Source organism: Cervus elaphus, chromosome 11, assembly GCF_910594005.1.
Source record: "Cervus elaphus chromosome 11, mCerEla1.1, whole genome shotgun sequence".
Lineage (NCBI taxonomy): Eukaryota > Metazoa > Chordata > Mammalia > Artiodactyla > Cervidae > Cervus > Cervus elaphus.
In genome coordinates, this window is record NC_057825.1 from 93,431,063 (window position 1) to 93,449,933 (window position 18,871).

The 18,871-nt window shown below is 49.2% G+C and overlaps 1 protein-coding gene across 5 annotated transcripts in view; it reads left to right on the plus strand.

Annotated features, from left to right (window-relative positions):
* Positions 1–18,871, plus strand: part of FHL2 (four and a half LIM domains 2) — a 45,831-nt gene that overhangs the window by 13,294 nt on the left and 13,666 nt on the right. The window contains exon 1 of one of the 5 annotated variants that reach the window (XM_043918484.1): positions 7,207–7,876. The exons of 2 other annotated variants lie outside the window; for them this stretch is intronic. The gene's annotated coding sequence lies outside the window, so the exon portion shown is untranslated. Of the gene's footprint in view, positions 1–7,206; positions 7,877–8,064; positions 8,194–18,096; positions 18,162–18,871 lie in introns of those variants that run through there. 2 more of the 5 variants (XM_043918482.1, XM_043918486.1) reach the window with 2 other exon arrangements.

Here is an 18,871-nt window from a genome sequence, read left to right on the forward strand (position 1 = left end):
GCTTGGAGCCCTGCCCATGCCCACCCACCTCCATCCCCCAGGGCCTGGCACCCGGCTCTTCCTGGCTAGACCACAGGTTTTCTGTTAATGACCCTGATCTAGGCGGAAATAGCACAAAAGAACTTTGGGATTTTAAAGTTGCAGTGTTGACTCATAAAGTTACTTTACAAAGAACAATTGTGATTTCAGTGTGGTTTAAAATCGACATTCTGAGAAACAAGTGAGGCATGAAGGGCCCCCTTAGCAGGGATGCCAGGAAGGATCATCAGAGGCTGCAGGTAGAGTGCTTTGGGGGACCCAGACATGGTGCCTTTAAAGCAGGGTTTTGCCAGGTTTGCACAGACCTGGGACATGTATATGTCCTTTAAATAGATTTTGGACTAACAGACAGGTGGGAAAAAAAAAAAAAAAACAATTGCTGGCAAGCGGAGAGGTGAGTCAGGGCTTCCCAGGTGGCTCAGTGGGTAAAGAATCTGCCTACCAATGCAGGAGACTTAAGAGATGCAGATCCAATCCCTGGCTTGGGAAGATCTCCTGGAGGAGGGCATGGCAGCCCACTCCAGTATTCTTGCCTGCAGAATCCCATGGATAGAGGAGTCTGTGGTGGGCTACAGTCCATAGAGTTGCAAACAGTCAGACATGCCTCAATCGACTGAGCACAGCATGCAGAGAGGTGAATGGATTGCTACAGAAAAGGGCTGGAAGCAGAGAAGAAACGATCCCAAAGGAAAAGAAAGAAGCAGAGTGCTTCTGGGCCTAGAGTACAAATAGCTTCATCCATCACAGCCCAGCATTTCCTGCTCCAAGGCAGATCCAGAGGCGCTGCAGTGTGACAGCCTCCTCTCACTGGATGTTAAGCCTCAGACAGAGCAGTTCCTCCTGACTTAGCAAGGCTCCCGGGGATTTGGGTCAGCCGCTCAAAGACGCAGGAACCAACCAATGATGCAAAGTTTGATCCTAGCGCTGCTTGTGGATCCAAGTCAGACATGTCTGGGAGCTTCACAGCAGCAGTCCCCAACCTTGCTGGCATTGAGGACCAATTTTGTGGAAGACAGTTTTGCCATGGACATCCAGGGTGGGGTTGGGGACCCCTGCTTTACATACTGACTGTTTGCACCCAGTAGGTCAGTTTATGGAAAGGGGAGTGTGAAGAAATGGGATGTGGAAATGCAAGCATGTTTCTTCCTAGCCAGAGGGTGGTCGGGAAGGGGTGGGGGCAGTGTCTATCTTGTGTGCCCACCTATGCTGTATGCTCAGTCCCATCCAGACTCTTTGCAACTCCCTGGACTGCAGCCCGCCAGGTTCCTCCGTCCAGCAGATTTCCCAGGCAAGAATATTGGAGTGGGATCCTCCAGGGGATCTTCCTGACCCAGGGATCGATCCTGAATCTCCTGTGGTGGCATGGGGATTCTTTACCACTGAGCCACCTGGGAGAGCTGAGCTTTTTCTGGCCGACTGCCAGGCACAGGAGCAGCATGGGTCCTTCAGGAGTGAGCGGTGTGGAGCTGCTGTGACCCGACCAGGTTCCTTCCATTTGCTCCACCAGCTCAGGGGCACTGGCACTGTGCCACCCTGCCTGTGGGGCCAGGTCCCAGAGAGGGTTTCCTGTGATTTCAGGAAGAGGGAGCACCAGTGCCCTGAACCGCCACTGAGCCTGCTCCCCTCCCCTCTCCTTCTTCCTCCCTGCTCCTCCCTTCTCCCCTCCCCTCCCCTCCTGGGAGCATGGCCAGCCTTTAGTTCTGAGACACTTACTCCCTGTCCAACCACGAGGCAATTACAGATGATTACCTCTGATTCAGGGGCAGATCATCCAGCAGCTTCCTGCCCCGGGTTGCCGTGGGTGGAACCAACTGCCAGTGAGAAATATCTCTTTAATCTACTCTGAAGATCTCTGTTGAGATGGTGGTTTAGGGTGACTAACCCTCTCCTCCTGTTAGGTGAGGGTGTGGGTGCCACAGAGGTCTGCAGTGGGCCCAGTCTCTGGGAAGCTGGTCCTCCTCTAGCGGTCGGGAGGAGAGAGCTCAGCTTCAGCATGTGCATCACCGAGATGCGTCTGGAACTCCTTGCCTGTAAGGCCTGCACCTTGTACTTCCTTCACAAGCCCTGCCTGCCGGCCTAAGTGGTACTTGAACTTGGATCTGAGTCCCTGGGCTTGGTCTGTGATTAGTTGATGCTCCCTGCCCCCCACAGAATCTCTGGTAAATCACTGAGTCCAGAGATAGGAGTCCTTGGTGAGTGTTTCACCTCAAAGCACGGGCAGTCATCGGCATCGCTGGAGGCTTGTTCAAACAGAACCCGCCTGAGAAGTTTTCTTTCACCAAGTTTCCAGTGATCCTAGGGCTTCTGGTTCCAGATCACCCAGAGGACCACTGGCTGGGCTTCCCTGCTGGCTCAATAGTAAAGAACCTGCCTGCCAATGCAGAAGACGCGGGTTTGATTCCTGGGTCAGGAAGATTCTCTGGGGAAGGAAGTGGCAACCCACTCCAGTATCCTTGCCTGGAGAATCCCTGGACAGTGGAGCCTGGCGGGCTGCAGTCTATGGAGTCTCAAAGAGCAACTAAACCATAACAACAGCCCCACAAAGCCTTCAGGGGAAGTGAGATAAACCCGAGAGCAAGCTGAATGACCCATCCACATTGCCACAGAAACCCTCTCCCAGGAAAGGGAGTTTCTTAATTTTGTCCTTCTATACCACTCAACTCAGGTCTATAGCAGAGAATTGTTCTCTCAAAAAGACAGTCTTTTATCTTGAGAGCAGGATCTAAACTGTTGTCCTTCCTTCTGACAAGAATTAAGTCTGTTTCCTGATTTTTGTTTGTGGAGATACAATTGACATATAACCTTATATGACTTTCAGCGTGATTTGATATTGGCATATATTGTGAAGTGATGACCACAGTAAGTTTAGTTAACATCCCTTGCCTCATATTTTTTCTTGTAAACAGAACTTCGAAGTTTCTGTCTACAAGAACTTTTAAGTCCCTACATCTCTTACGTGCACTGTGTTATGTTCAAGTATACCATAGAGTGTTGTTAACCATGGTCACTGTGCTGTAAATCAGATCCCCAGGACTTATTTATCTCACACAATAAGTCCCCTACATACAAAGCTCCAAACTGTGAACTTTCAAAGAAGTGAACGTGCGTTCACATGTCCAGTCACTTGGTTTGCACGCCTGGTGTACGTTGTCATGTGCATGCCTCCTCTACAAGGGTCTGTGCTTTTGTGCACTTCACCGTTGGGTACTGTCCAGAGAATAGTCATACGGTGTCCTTATTTGAAGCCCAGGATGTCTGGAAGCAAGCATCAAAGCAGTGGTGATATAGCTGGTACTACTGTACTTTTCAAAGTACTAAACCATAAGGTTAAAAATGCTTTTATTTTTGTGCTTTTCATGTATTATTTGTGTGAAGAGTATTACAAATCTACGACAGTACAGTACTCTATAGCCGATTATGTTACATGGGTACCTAGGCTAACTTTGTTGGACTTAGAAGCCAACTAGACTTAGGAATATGCTCTCAGAATGGAATTAGTTCGTATGTTGGGAACTTACTGTAAGTGAAAAAAAAATGTGTACCATTTAACCACCTTCACATTCGCTTCTTATTCTGGAGTCATCTCTCCTATACCCATGGAATAAAAGCTAGCATTTACTGAGGGCCTACAGTGTCCCAAGTGTGTACTCCTGGTAAGTGGTTTATGTGCACTGTGTCAAGGGATCTTCCTAACAGTTTTGCAAACAATATGTCATCGGTCTATCTTACACATGAGCAAACTGAGGTTTAGAGTTTTGTGTTTGCTTGGGGCTACAGAGCTGGTCACAGGTAGGACAGGGATTCAAAGCGGGGTCTGATGCCAGTGTTCTGTTCTCTATAATATTCCATCTGCTATACTATGAACTAACAAATTACAAAATGAGAGATGTCACATATTACAATTCTTCTATGATCCATCCATTAATTCAAATTCTTTATTTAATAAGCACCTACCATGTGCCATGTGTTATAGTCAGGTCCTGGGAATACAGCTGGCCCCCTATCAATGGGTTCAGCATCTGAAAATTCAACCAACCTCAGATGGTAAATACTTTAAAAAAATAAATGAAATCTCAGAAAGTTCCCAAAAGCGAAACCTGAATTTGCCAGGCTGGTAACTAGTTACGTGGAATTTACAACTATTTATGTAGTCTGTGTATTATAAATAATTTTATTGTTGTTTCAGTTGCTAAGTCATGTCCAACTCTTTGGGACCCCATGGACTGCAGCCCGCCAGGCTCCTCTGTCCATGGGATTCTCCAGGCAAGAACACTGGAGTGGATTACCATTTCCTTCTCCAGGGGATCTTCCCCACCCAGGGATTGAACCCGTGTCTCCTGCATCGGTAGGTGGATTCTTTCCCACCGAGCCACCTGGGAAGCCCAGTTAAGTAACCTGGTGCCCCTGAGCTGGTGGAGCAAATGGAAGGAACCTGGTCAGGTTACAGTGGCTCCACACCACTCACTCCTGAAGGACCCATGCTGCTCCTGTGCCTGGCAGTTGGTCAGAAAAAGCTCAGCTCTCCCAGGTGGCTCAGCGGTAAAGAATCCCCATGCCACCACAGGAGATTCAGGATCGATCCCTGGGTCAGGAAGATCCCCTGGAGGATCCCACTCCAGTATTCTTGCCTGGGAAATCTGCTGGACTGAGGAACCTGGCGGGCTGCAGTCCAGGGAGTTGCAAAGAGTCTGGATGGGACTGAGCATACAGCATAGGTGGGCACACAAGATAGACACTGCCCCACCCCTTCCCGACCACCCTCTGGCTAGGAAGAAACATGCTTGCATTTCCACATCCCATTTCTTCACACTCCCCTTTCCATAAACTGCCTTACTGGGTGCAAACAGTCAGTATGTAAAGCAGGGGTCCCCAACCCCACCCTGGATGTCCATGGCAAAACTGTCTTCCACAAAATCGGTCCTCGATGCCAGCAAGGTTGGGCACTGCTGCTGTGAAGCTCCCAGACATGTCTGACTTGGATCCACAAGCAGCGCCAGGATCAAACTCTGCATCGTTGGTTGGTTCCTGCGTCTTTGAGCGGCTGACCCAAATCCCCGGGAGCCTTGCTAAGTCAGGAGGAACTGCTCTGTCTGAGGCTTAACATCCAGTGAGAGGAGGCTGTCACACTGCAGCGCCTCTGGATCTGCCTTGGAGCAGGAAATGCTGGGCTGTGATGGATGAAGCTATTTGTACTCTAGGCCCAGAAGCACTCTGCTTTTTCTTTTCCTTTGGGATCATTTCTTCTCTGCTTCCAGCCCTTTTCTGTAGCAATCCATTCACCTCTCTGCATGCTGTGCTCAGTCGATTCAGGCATGTCTGACTGTTTGCAACTCTATGGACTGTAGCCCACCACAGACTCCTCTATCCATGGGATTCTGCAGGCAAGAATACTGGAGTGGGCTGCCATGCCCTCCTCCAGGAGATCTTCCCAAGCCAGGGATTGAACCCGCATTTCTTATGTCTCCTGCATTGGTAGGCAGATTCTTTACCCACTGAGCCACCTGGGAAGCCCCGACTCACCTCTCTGCTTGCCAGCAATTGTTTTTTTTTTTTTTCCCACTTGTCTGTTAGTCCAAAATCTATTTAAAGGACATATACATGTCCCAGGTCTGTGCAAACCTGGCAAAACCCTGCTTTAAGGGCACCATGTCTGGGTCCCCCAAAGCACTCTACCTGCAGCCTCTGATGATCCTTCCTGGCATTCATTAAGCAAAGAGAAAAGTACAATGGACCTCTACACACACTCCACCACTTTTCAATGGTTATCATTAATCTATGGCTGATACTATTTCATACATACTATATATATATATATATATACATATATATATATATATATAAATGTTAGGTCCTACTTATCCCCCTCATCCCAAATTATTCTGAAACAATCCTGACATAGTATTTTTTCCATGGGTAAATATTTCTCAAAAGTATTTCTGAAAAGTAAGGGCTTAAAAAATGTGTGTGCAATTTCATTAGCATATCTAAAATAAATTAATATTATTTTATTAATGTCATCATTTGTTAGTATTACATTTCACCAGATTGTCTCATGAAAAATTATTTTTTCAATAGTTTGTTCTTTGATTCAGAATCTCAATAAGTTTCATCCATTCACTGCAGTTGGTTAAGTTTTATTTTTTAAATTTATTGGTTTTCTCCTCCACCTCTCTCCTTTCTTTCTTTCTTCTTTTTTCTTCTTCTTCCTGAGTGATATTACTGTAGAAACTGAGTGAATTTGCTTCCAGACGCTGGATTTTGCTGGTTACATCCCCATAGGGACATTTAATATGCTCCTCTATCCTTTAGGTCAAAGGAAAAATGCAAAATTAAACTGTAGAATTTCTTAAAATAATCAAGAAAAAACATATCCGAATCTGTGTGGCATAACTAGTTATTAAAAGAAAACATAGATAACTAAATATCTATATCAATCAAAAAGAAAAGTAAAATAAATGAATTAAACATTGAACTTAGAAAGCTGAAAAATATAGCAATAAAAAAATTAAGCAAGCAAGGAAAAAAGCAGAAAGAAGATAAAATACAGATATTAATGTTTTATTATTTTTTTTCAATTTGCTGAAGATTTAGGATCATCATTGTGGACCTAGGTGGTCATTATGTGATTTACAACTAAATATACAACAATACTTCCCTAGTGGCTCAGTGGTAAAGAATTAGGAGGTAGGGGTTTGATCCCTGGGTTGGGAAGATCCCTTGAAGGAGGAAATGGCAACCCACTCCAGTATTCTTGCCTGAAGAATCCCATGGACAAAGTAGCCTGGTGGGCTACAGTCCACGGGGTCGCAAAGAGGTGGACACGACTAAGAGACTAAACCACCACACCTGACAACATAACCTAGGTTAACTGCCAGAGGGAAAAAGGCTTTTATACCCAGTTTGCTCTGGATTTCCAGATGAGGCCTGCTTTGACTGTTAGTGAGGAATCAGGTCAGGAGTCCAAACTTAGGTTCTTGGTGAAAAACTTCAAGGATCAAGGAGGAAGCAGGGAAGGTAGTCCTGGGGGTTCAGGTCTGGGGCGAGTCGCAGCCCCCGCGGCCCTGGAGTGACTGCTGGGCGGAGGGCATCTCCTCCCCTGTTGGATACAGGGCTTTGCCTTCCTCAGACTCCAGGTCAGATCACCACTGCCAGAATCATTTGCCTTTAGCAAACCCCTCTGAGAGAAATGTCTCTACCCTCAAGCAGGAGTGTTAGCCCTTACCTTAAAGGGGCGAGGGTCCAATGAGATGCCCTACATCTTAGTGGGTGACGGCTAACAGGATGGCGCTGGGGTTCTGTGACTCTATAATGGGGACCCGCTGACGCATCAGGGGACACAGAGCATCGAACAGGAGAAATCAACCCGACTGCTTCCCTTCTCCGAGGCCCACTCCTGCTGAAAGCGCCACGTCCACCCCCGGGCCTTCTGTGCTGCCTCGGCCTCCATCCGCCCACCTTGCACCCCGGCTGCGCGCTAGGACAATTCCAGCCCCGCGCGCCCAGTCCTGGCCGGGCTTCTGTGCGCTCTGGCCCGCAGGCCGTGCCGCTGAGCCCCCAGGCCGGGCTCGGCGGGGCTGGGATCCAGTGGGGGAGGCGCTTTCTCCAGCTCAGCTGGGTCTCCCTGCCCCGGAGAGACCACAGAACGTTCAAAGAGCGCTCCTCCGGCCTGGAGCGTGGGGACTGGTCCCTCCCGTCCCCTCCCCCGCGGGACAAAGACCCGGCCTTCCCCATCCTTCCTGCCATCGGCCGGCTCATTTGGTGGCACAGGAGCCGCGGGGGCTGCGGAGAGACGCCCCCCACCCCGCGCCCCGGCGCGCCTCCCGCTCCTGCAGACCCGGTAAGTGGGCGCCCCTCCGCCGCCGCCCCGCACCTTCCCGGCGGGGTCGCCGCGCGCCCGGGACCTGGCGGGAGCCCTGGAACCGGCGCCCGCGACGCCCGGGGACGCAGGAAACGCCCGCGGCAGACAAAGGGCCGGGGTCCCCAGCGCCGCCCTGGGCCCGGGGGCGCCCGCCCGCCCGGCCCGCGCCGCCCAGCGAGCGTCTCCTTATTTGGTCAAATGACACGCGGGGTTCTCCGGGCGGGGCGCGCCTCTCCGCGGGCCCAGCCGCGCGGACCTCCGCTGCCGTCCGCCGTCTGTCCGCGAGCCGCCGCGCGGTAAGTGAGCTGCAGTCGGGCCAGGGACTGGGGGGCCGGCGGTGGGGGACCGGGGGACAAGGGAACCTCGGAGGAAGAGGGAGATCTGCGGACAATGTGGCTTGGGGTGGTGGGGGACCTGGGAACAGGGGAGCCCAGGGACAGAAGAGGACTTGGGGACAGGGGGAGCTGGCGGTGGGGGATCTGGGGATGGGAGGTCTGGTGGTGGGGGTACCCAGAGAGAGGGGAGCTGGCCATGGGCGCGGGGGGGGGGGGGCGGGGATCCAGGGACAGGGGAGTTGGCCCACAGGGACACCTTAGAGGTACCTTAGGTGGGAGGGATCCGGCTGGGGATGGACCCCACCTCATCCCGAAGGGAGGACGGCAGCCAGCCTCCTGGAGATGAGGGTCACCAAGCCAATGGTCCTGGCGCACTGGCCGAGTGAGTCTGCTCTGGGCACCCAGGCTTTCCCTGCGGTAGAAAGGACTGGACCTTGCCGGTGACCTCAGGCATAGATCTGAACCTGAAACATCAGAGCAGAATAAAACCAAAACAGGCTTCTTTAAAAAACAAAACAAAACACAGTATTCATCTTAAACTGACTCCTGTGATATCTTAGCATACCTAAAATTGCAGGAACAAAGTGTTAAATGTTTCCATTTTAAAGGAAGGATTAATTCTCTTGACTCTCAGATCCCCACTTGGCTTTCCATTCCCATTAGTCTAACCTGGTCACCTATGCTGCACTAGGGCACTTGGGAGGCAGTAACCCACCCACCTCTGGGACTTAGAATCCCAAGAACTGTGTTTAGGACCCACCCCCTTGGCACTAACCCCGCAGATGTGCGTTTTGTAATAATACCTTTGAGGGAGGAGGCTTTCATATCCTGAAGGTGGTTTCGACTAAGAAACATGTGAGGAGAGTCTGAAAAGTACAGGCATTCCTAGGCGGACACTTCAAGTCCTATAAAAGCAAACAGTGAAGAATATCTCATTGTGCAGCTGTATGATTTTTTTTCACGGTGTTTTCCAGCCTGTGTTTTTAAGGGTTGTGAGTTAGCAGATAGAATGGGACTTCCACAGTGTCTATTACCTGGTGTGCTTCGATGCTTCTGCGTGCTCACAGGGCTGTGTTGGCTTCCCACCAGCCAGGTACGGTGGGGTAGGCTCGGGTATGAACGTGCTTTGAGGCAGGTGTGGCTGGGTAGCCTGTGAGCTTGGGCTGGAGCTAGGCTGCCTGAGCTTAGGTTCCCGTCGCTCCCCATCCCTCAGCCTCAAGCTGTGCAGTCTTGGCCAGGTCATCTAAACTCTTGGTGCTTTGGTTTCCACAACCTGAAAACACAGGATGGTGGCTTGCTTGCAGGGTTTATTATAAAGCCTGCACATCAGAAGCAGTGTATACAAAATGGATAGTCCCCTTATTTTTGCAGATACACTGGAGCACAGAGAGATCGAAGTTAACTTTTCTCAAGGTTTCCCAGCTTAGAAACTGTGACTCCAAGAGCAGACCCCAGACAGCTTTAACTTGAGAGCCTGAGTTCTAACCTCTAAGCTGAGGGTGGGTGGGGGTGGGGGAACCTGAACATTTCAATGAGGGTGTAACTGCATACCTTCACCCACGGTTGTTGCTAAGGGTTGTTGTTAAGTCACTTCTAGTACCGAAAGAATCTAATTGTAGCCCAGCAGGATATTGAAAAAAAAAAAAAAAAAGAAGTCTGGGCTCTGGAGGCCTGGGTTCTCTTCCTGTCCTGCCCCGAGGGCCTGTTTCCCAGCCTCTGGGGCTCCGGCTGCCTTGTTATCTATCAGCAGGAGGCTGGAGGAGGTAGCTTACCTAAGCTGCTCTGACTCAGCGCCAGGAGATAACCCAGTTCCCTGAGCTCCCAGGAACAGAACGATACTTTGGGGACTTCCTGGTCATTCTCTTACACCAGATTTATCAGAGCCACATTGTCACATGGACTTACACTGAGCGGTCACTTCCTGAAAATGACCACCTGGAACTGAATGCACAGTCCCATCTCTAGGGACTGTGAGGCCAGTCTTCCAGAACCCGAGGCCAGCAGTGACTTTGGGGTGAGTTACGTGAATGGCCTCTCTTGTCCTGACTGGTGGATTGCAGTGTTAGCTCTTGTGGTGGTTCATTGTGCGTCAACCTGATTGGGTTCCCTGGTGCCAAGACACAAATGTAACTTCTGGGTATGTCTGGGAGGCTGTTTGTGGATGCGATTAACATTTAATCAGTAGCCTGAGTCGCCCTGCCCGGCTGGGGTGGCCTCGTGCGGTCGGCTGGAGACCTGGGTAGAATAGAAGGCCGAGCAGGAGGGGACGCCCCATGCCTGACTGCGGAGCTGGGGCTCGGTCCTTTCCAGGCCCTGGTCACAGCTGGAACTTCAGCACATCTTGGGTCTTGAGCCTGCCGGCTTTTGAACTAGAATTTACACCTCTGGTCCCTGGTTCTCAGGCCTTCAGACTCAGACTGGAACTTCAGACTCAAGACCTCGTAGCTCTCCTGTGCCAGTAGGTCTCCAGCTTGCCAGCTGCTTGGGGCTTCCAGCCTCCATAATAATATGATCCAATTCCTAATAATCAGCCTCTTCATATAATATATACTTTCAGTTCTGCTTCTCTGGAGAACCCTGACTCCAACCATTTCTCAGTAACTTTTCTTCACAGTTCTCTTCATAAGCTCAGTTTTGCTTTTTGTAATTTTCATTGGAGTACTGTTGCTTTACAACATTACATTAATTTCTGCTGTGCAGCGACATGGTTCAGCTTTTTGTATATATGCATCCCCTCTTTTTTGAACTTCCTTCCCATTTAGGTCATCTCAAGCCCTGAGTAGAGTTCCCTGTCCCCTACAGCAGGTTCTCATTAGTCATCTATTTTTTGTTGTTGTTCAGCTGCTAAATTGTGTTCGACTCTTCGAGACCCCACAGACTGCAGCACACCAGGCTTCCCTGTCCTCCACAACCTCCCAGAGTTTGCTCAAGCTCATGTCCATGAGTAGGTGATGCTATCTAACCATCTGTTTTATACCTAGTATCAATAGTGTATATGTATCCATCTCAATCTCCCAATTCCTCCCCTGGCCCCATCTTGGTTTTTAAAGATTCCATCATCCTACTGCTACTGGTGGTCTTCACATTCCCTTCACTGTAAATTGTGATTGCCTGCCCTCTTGGGTCTCTGATGAGCTGTTCGGGGGCAGCCTCTGGTCTGTTGATCTTCAGTCTGGTTCTCATGGGTGATTCTCACGCCCTGTCTGAGCTTGAACATCACATGTCACCCTGCTCGTCCTTGGCCTGTGTAAGCGGTACCTTGCCGGCCCTAAATTAGTTTGTGGCTTAAAGATCTCCTTTAAGTGTTTCTAAGTGAGGTCAGTGATGTCTGTGCCCATGGGTGAAGTGGCTGCCCTTTTTTTGTGAGTAAGTAACACCAGGGTTGAAGGGCATCCTTGAAGCCTGTAAACGTTTGTGTTTCAAGAGAATAGGTCTATCTGTGTTTGATGGTACAACCTTTGGAACAGATAAGAATCAGCCAGTTTAGGCAGTGGTGGGAACAGCAGGAGATGTGCATGCCTGTCGTGACAGGATCCTGCAGGTTGTGCTAAAAAAAACACCAAGGGGAGTGGGGCTGTGAGTACAGCGAGGGGGCTGGTCTTCTGTGGAAGTTGGGGTCATAGCAGATGGAAGGCCAGGCAGACGAGAACCAACTGCGAGCTGCCTTCTGGAGATGGGAGGAGACGGATGAAGGGGAGTGAGAGTTTTTCCTTTTGTTCTTGTGAAACCCAACGTGGTTACTTGAGCGACAGGTAAGCAGGAAGCGGAGGGAGAGAGGCCGGGTTCCCCCTACACACGTTGATGCCAGTTGAGGACCCGAGGCTGCCAAGCATCCTAGCCTGTGTAATTATGCTTGTCCTGTGCAGACAGAGCTGATGTGTTTTGAGATTAAATTGCCAGATAGAATCTTAAAGGTGATTTAAATTCTTTGGAGCTAGAACTAGAACTAGACAACTCTTCCGGAGACTGTCTGTTTCATCTCAGTCTCCTGGGGCCTTTTCGTTATTCAGTACTACCCAGAAGATAATTCGGAAGACATCAGCTCACCTTATCCAAGCCTCGTCTCTCACACAAAATATTTCTTAACATGATCATAAATGACTCAAGCTTTTTAAATGTTTCTGAAAGTTACTAGTTAATATACCAAGTTATAATACATTCATGACCCCTGCCTATATACTCACTGAAGACTCAGTAAATTAACCCTTAAATATACAACAGGTATGGCTGCCCAGGTGGCTCAATGGTAAGGAGTCCGCTTGCCAATGCTGGAGATGCAGGTTCGATCCTTGGGTCGGGAAGAACCCCTCGAGAAGGAATTAGCAGCCCACTCTAGTATTCTTGCCTGGAGAATCCCGTGGACAGAGGAACCCGTTAGGCTACGGTCCATGGGATCACTAAGAGTTGGATGCGACTGAACTCACACACACACACACACACACACACACAAACACACACAAGATATAGTCATTCTTACCAAGAATCCCAAAGTAGATTTCAAAAGGATTTTAAATACATTATAATACTTTTTAAAATAACAACATCCTTTGAGATGGTGTCCCTCTCCCTTTCAGCAGAATTTCTGTTTAATAGAAACAATTCAGCTGGCCTAGTGGCAAGAGCTTTGGGGTGAGCGGGTCTGTTGTGTCTGTCCTTCTGTCCACAGAAGAGCAAACTGGTGCAGAGCGTTCTCTGGCTTCTCTGCTGGTGTGAGAGTTTGTGCCTTTGGACAGAGACCTCTGGTTTACAGGCTACCGTGTCTGTGTGGGACACCCCGGGCCCCCCTGGTGCCTGGAGCCTGGGTCTAGGGAGCTGGTAGTTCTGCACAAAGATGTTGAGGGCATCTCCTGGGGGGTGTGGGCTTCTTGACCTGACCAGCCTCATCCGGGGGCCATGCAGCTGTGTGCTCACATGGGTATGGATCCAAATACAATAAGAACAATTCTACCCGCTGAGGAAGCAGCAGTTTATCTGGAAGAGGGACAAGGCCAGAGGCGGAGAAGAAAGAATGAAGCTTAAATCTGTTGCTTTAGAAACTGTAACGGTGTCGGATGCCAAACCGCATTACATCTGGGGTTTGCTATGCAAAGTGGGTTGTCCACATAACAGAGGCCTCGTTTCCTCTGGGGATGTTGCCCACATGTTTGTGCTCTGGGATATGCATGTTCACCCACCACCCATTGCGTGTCCATTCATTCATTCTCCATGTGTCCCTGAAGTGCCGGACCCATGTTTGTCACCTGGTGACACCCTTGCAAGGATTATGGTTGAGGGGTGGGGGTACACAGGCAGTCAGCATCCTGTGGTGTCAGGAAAACACTGCATTTTCAAATATATTCCTTAAAAGAGCCCACATGCTGCAGACTGGTTTTCTGAATCCTCCCTAGAAAGCTCCAGATGCTGGTAAGCAACAGTGGTTCCCACCTGGAACCTGGCTGTCGGGGATGTTTGCAGATTTCTTGGGAGGAATCAAGGCTGTTAGACCAGTCTCATCAGGCAGCATGGATTAAGACGCATGGGCATTGTGGGGCTGGAGGCAGAGGGCATCTCTGGAGTCAGGCCAAGGTGCTTAGTTGGCAAGGGGAGCACTGAAGAGAAGGCTACATGGAAGGCCCACTGTTCAGGAAGGACCGGCCAGACGCCTGGAACTCTGCCCCTCTCCTGATTCCCAGGAAATGTTTCTGGGGAAAAAAAAGCAAAGGGACTCAGCCATACATATACATGTATGCATTCTCCCCAAACTCCCCTCCCATCCAGGCTGCCACGTAACGTTGAGCAGAATTCCCTGTGCTCTATAGTAGGTCTTTGTTGGTTATCCATCTTAAATATAGCAGTGTGTGCTTGTCCATCCCAAACTCCCTGACCATCCCTTCCCCACATCCTTCCCCACTCCCACAACCATAAGTTTGTTCTCTAAGTCCCTGAGTCTGTTTGTTTTGTAAGTTCATCTGTGTCATTTCTTTTTAGATTCCACATATAAGGTATGTCATACGATATTTCTACTTCTCTATCTGACTTACTTCACTCGGTGTGATAATCTCCAGGCCCATCCATGTTGCTGCAGATGGCATGATTGCATTCTTTTTAATGGCTGAGTAATATTCCATTGTATATATGTACCACATCTTTATCCATTTCTCTGTCAGCGGATATTCAGGTTGCTTCCATGTCTTGGTTGCTGTAAATAGCGCTGCAGTGAACACTGGGGTGTGTGTATCCTTTTGGATCATATTTCTGTTTCTTCACTGTTCACCAGAAACTATCACAACAGTGTTGGTCGGCTACACCCCAATACAAAATGAAAAGTTTTTTAAAATGAGGCATGTTCTTCCCGGCTCTAAATGCCTTCCTCCCTCCTCCACTTCCTCTCCTCCTCCCTCCTCATTTCTCTTCTCTTCCTGGCTCTCACACTCCCCCTCCCATCCCAGACTTTGACGGTTCTTACATCTGAGAGGATAAAAATAGCTCACATGTACAAGCCTGTGGACCTTGTAGAGTCATCACTTTCTGTGGGGAGCCCTACGCACTCTCTGAACCTGCATCCTCACACCTGAGTCAGCACAGGTGGAGAGACTCAGATCAAAGCTCCCTCCCTCCTACCACCCCGGGCCTGCCAGCTGCCCCAGGACTGTCTACACCCAGCACCGTCGGCTGGGCCAGCAGCCACATCTGTAAACATGTCCCCTATGATCGGCTTCTTGTTCAGAGCCGAGGGGGGATGACATCAGAGGATGACTTAACCTGGGGGAGGTGTAAGAACTCCCGGACACTGGGATCTGGGTTCAGTTCATGAGCAACAAGTCGGCAGTCATCCCTGAGGTCCAGGGTCTCTTTGCCTGCTACTGCTTTGCGCTGTCAGCATCTGGGCACAGGTGATGGTCTGAGTGACAGGTAACCCACAGGGAGGGATGTGGCGTTTTGGTGGGGGTGAGCAGGTTGTGCACAATTAGGTAAAAACAAAACAAAACAAGATGTTCAGGTTTTGTTTGAGGAAATGGTTCAGAAATGGCCTTGGACACCCCAAAAACATTTTGAAAGAGTCACTGCCTCTTGGTTTTGTCTCCCCCAACCCCACAGAGTGAAGTCAGGCTTCCACACAGTAAATCTTCCTTCACTGCAGGCTGAGGAGTTCACGTGCTACAGCTAACTGCCTGTGGGGCCAATCTGTGTTCAGGGTCATGGCCGCAGGCCCTCCTTCCCTTGGCCTCTGGCTATCTCTTCAGCTTCATCTTGACTGCTCTTGAAGTGACCCGACTCCCATCTTCCTGGGGTGTCTGCTCTCCCCACCCCAATTCCCGTTCCCAAGCCTCCGCTCTCTGCCTACATCATCACCTGGATAACTCTTTCCCGGCACAGGTAACATCTTAGGAAGCCTGTCCATCTCCCAGGAGGGGTGACTCAGGGGCTGCTCCTCCTGCTTCCCCTGGTACCCTTCAGGTCTCTCCCTCGGGGTGTTGAGCGTAGAACTGAGTCTGTTTGATACACACCATGCATCCATTTCTCACTAGACCACAAATTCCCTCCGGGAGGTCCCGTATCTTACTGATCTTTGTAGCTACAGCATTTTGGATAACATTCACACAGTTCCAGCTCAGCTGATGCCTCTGGAATGAATGAATAACCAAGCATTTTAGAACTTCCCGGGCGATCCGCTGGTTAAGACTATGCACTTCCAATGTAGGGGGCATGGGTTCGATGCCTAGTTTGGGAAATAAGATCCCACATGCCAGGTGGTGCACCCCCCAAAAAAAATTTTTTTAAGTTAAAAAAAAAAAGAAAAAATTTTAATTAAATAAAAATAAGTCATTTTATAAAATTTTAAAATGGAGTTATAGGGGGTGTCTAACGCAAGGCTGTAGCTAAAAATTTTCCCATTAAACAGAGGCTTAAAAAGATTGGACTGTAGCCTGCCAGGCTTCTCTGTCCATGGGATTTTCCAGGCAAGAATACTGGAGGGGGTAGCCATTCCCATCTCCAGGGGTCAAACCCGAGTCTTCTCCATTGCAGGCAGACTGTTTACCATCTGAGCCACCAGGGAAAGCCCCATTCAAATAAATAAAAATCAGGCATATCGTAAGATTTAAAAGTGGAGTTATAGGGGAAGTCTAATGCAAGACTATAGTTAAAAATTTTCCCATTAAGCAGAGGCTTACGATAGATAGTGTAACTTTGGATACACAATTGTGTCATTTTCTGTTTGGTAGCATTAGATTAAAGAACTGGTTTCAAACTCTGTAGGAGAAGGGAGCCTCTTAGATTCCTTAGGAGTTCATATGCTGCTTGTTCTGAGACTCAGGGCTTGTGCTTCTTGGAACTCACTGGAGATGGGTTCAGATTCATGTCCATCTGCTCTGCTTCTAATTAGCAGTGGTCTTACTTTCCACCCCAACTTGTTGGTTTAAGCATAAGCACTGTCCTGGTCAATAAAGCTGTTGTGACTTAGAGGAGATAAGGATCGAGGTAGGAGAGCGATCCGCCAGTCTCTGAAACAATCTGCAGAAGTGGGGGCCGTCGGGTCTGGAGGGCTGTTGGGGACCTCACTCGTTCTGCTGGAAGTCAGTATCAGGACTGGGGCACTGTGTCGCCTCAGTCCTCTTTATCCGCCGTGGAGCCCTGCGTGTGCTCACTGTTTACTGTCTTAGATGACTTCTGTCACAGTCCTGTGGAGTCAGAGGAGGCAGGAAGCACATCCCAGGCATATGAGCATTGCTGGGGCAATACCCTGGAGAAAACAGTGCCCCCTTTCATGGCTCCAGAGCACAGGAATGGCTCTCGATGGGGGTTACTGGTACAGCCTGTCTCCTTCCCCCAGAAGGGCCGCTGCTCTTCCAAACCAGTGTGGAACCACTTTTCCATGCAGACTGGAAGTCTGTTTTGTTCTAAGTGAGAGGGCTGTTTGGAAACCAGTGCTCATATAGTCTTCTGTTTCCATCAGTGTTCCTGGCTTCCCCTTTTTCCGTCCATAAAATGAGGTTGTTGTTGTTTAGTCGCTCACTCATATCCAATTCTTTACAAGCAAATGGACTGTAGCCCAGTAGGCTCCTCTGTCCATGCAATTTCCCAGGCAAGAATACCGCAGTGGGTTGCCATTTTCTTCTCCAGGGAATCTTACCAACTTAGGGATCAAACCCTCAGTATCCTGCATTGGCAGGCGGATTCTTTACCACTGAGCCACCAGGGAAGCCCATAAAACAAGGTAGTTGTGTTAATAGATAATCTCCTGGGTAGTTCCCAGATTTTAAAAATTTATTTTTTATAGCCCTATCTCCTTTCCTTGTTCTTATTTCAAATCTTCAGGTCATTATTCTTAAATTTGTGTGACCCGCATAGGGAATAAGATTCTGCAGTTAAATGGCGGCCTCTGTGGAAAAATCCATAGGTTGGAAGGACGGTGCTTAATTGCAAAGAACTGAACGGTGGCTACTTTCAAGGCCAGTAACAGGGATTTCAGGAAAGCATGGCGTCTTCTGCCAACTTAGCAGCTGAAACCTGAGATGCCCTTAGGACAGATGTGATATTCATACACTGGGTTTCAGAACAAAGATCACTCAAGAGCCTCATCTTGTGATGTTATCTCAAGAATATCCCGGCAATGTTTTCTTTAACTCCAGGAAGAGCAATTTAGAGGGATGGATCTTGCCACATGTGTCCAGCTGCGAGTTTAATACTTTCGGGAAAAAAGACTGTCCTATAAACACAGAAGTCACCAAGTATGGACTCCTGAAAGTTGTCCGTTTCTTTGCTTACAGTCGTCAGAATCTTGTATACACAAAGTACAAAATTAATAAACACGGTGAAGTTCACTATTACCGTAAACCAGCCAGCAATATTTTATTTGCACCCTAGGGTATCATTTTGGAATTTCACTCTTCAGTGGGTGGAGATGACCGAAAATCGAATTGAGTTTCATCAGTTTGTGAAACATCCCTGTGAGTTATGCAGTCAACCTGTCTCCAGATTTAATCATTTATAAAGCTTTTCACTTTTCCGTCAATTAAATATTGCCACCTGAGAAGCTGGGCTGTGTTTCTAATGGCGTAGGGGCGTTTCTCCACACCTGGGCTTCCCAGGGTAGACGGGCTCTTTGTGGGGTGGTTCTGACATGTTGGGGCAGGAACCACACTGGGGGAGGAGGAGGAGGGGAAGTCCTGCCTTCCTCTATCCCCACCCAGTCCATTCTGCTCATGCACATGCCACACTCATCCTGGAAAAATGCAAGTCGAGGTGTCGCCTGGGGAGACGGTTGATTTCGGTCTCCGAGTTTCCTACTGTGATAATCCCTGTCTGTGCCTGGAAGCCAGCCTTTCCCTGTATCCTGCTTGCTGGCTGGTGTGGGGGAGGGACCGATGTGCTCCCTCGCAGCTCCAACGACCCTCCCCTGGCTTCTGTGGTCTCTCCTTATTCAAATTCATGAATCATAGAGGAGCGCGTGGAAAGTCTTTTTATAGAAATGAGCATGTTGTTTCTGTCCCTGCCAAGCTATTCTGGGGGCAGAAGATGGGGAAGATGCGACGTGCAGTTCCATCCTGTCTGGGGCAAGCACTCCTCCTGGGGGACGAGGGCTCTGGCTCCAACTCTTGTGTCCAACATCAAGATCACTTTTCCTGACACGGTCACCAAGAACTAGGACTTCTAGGGA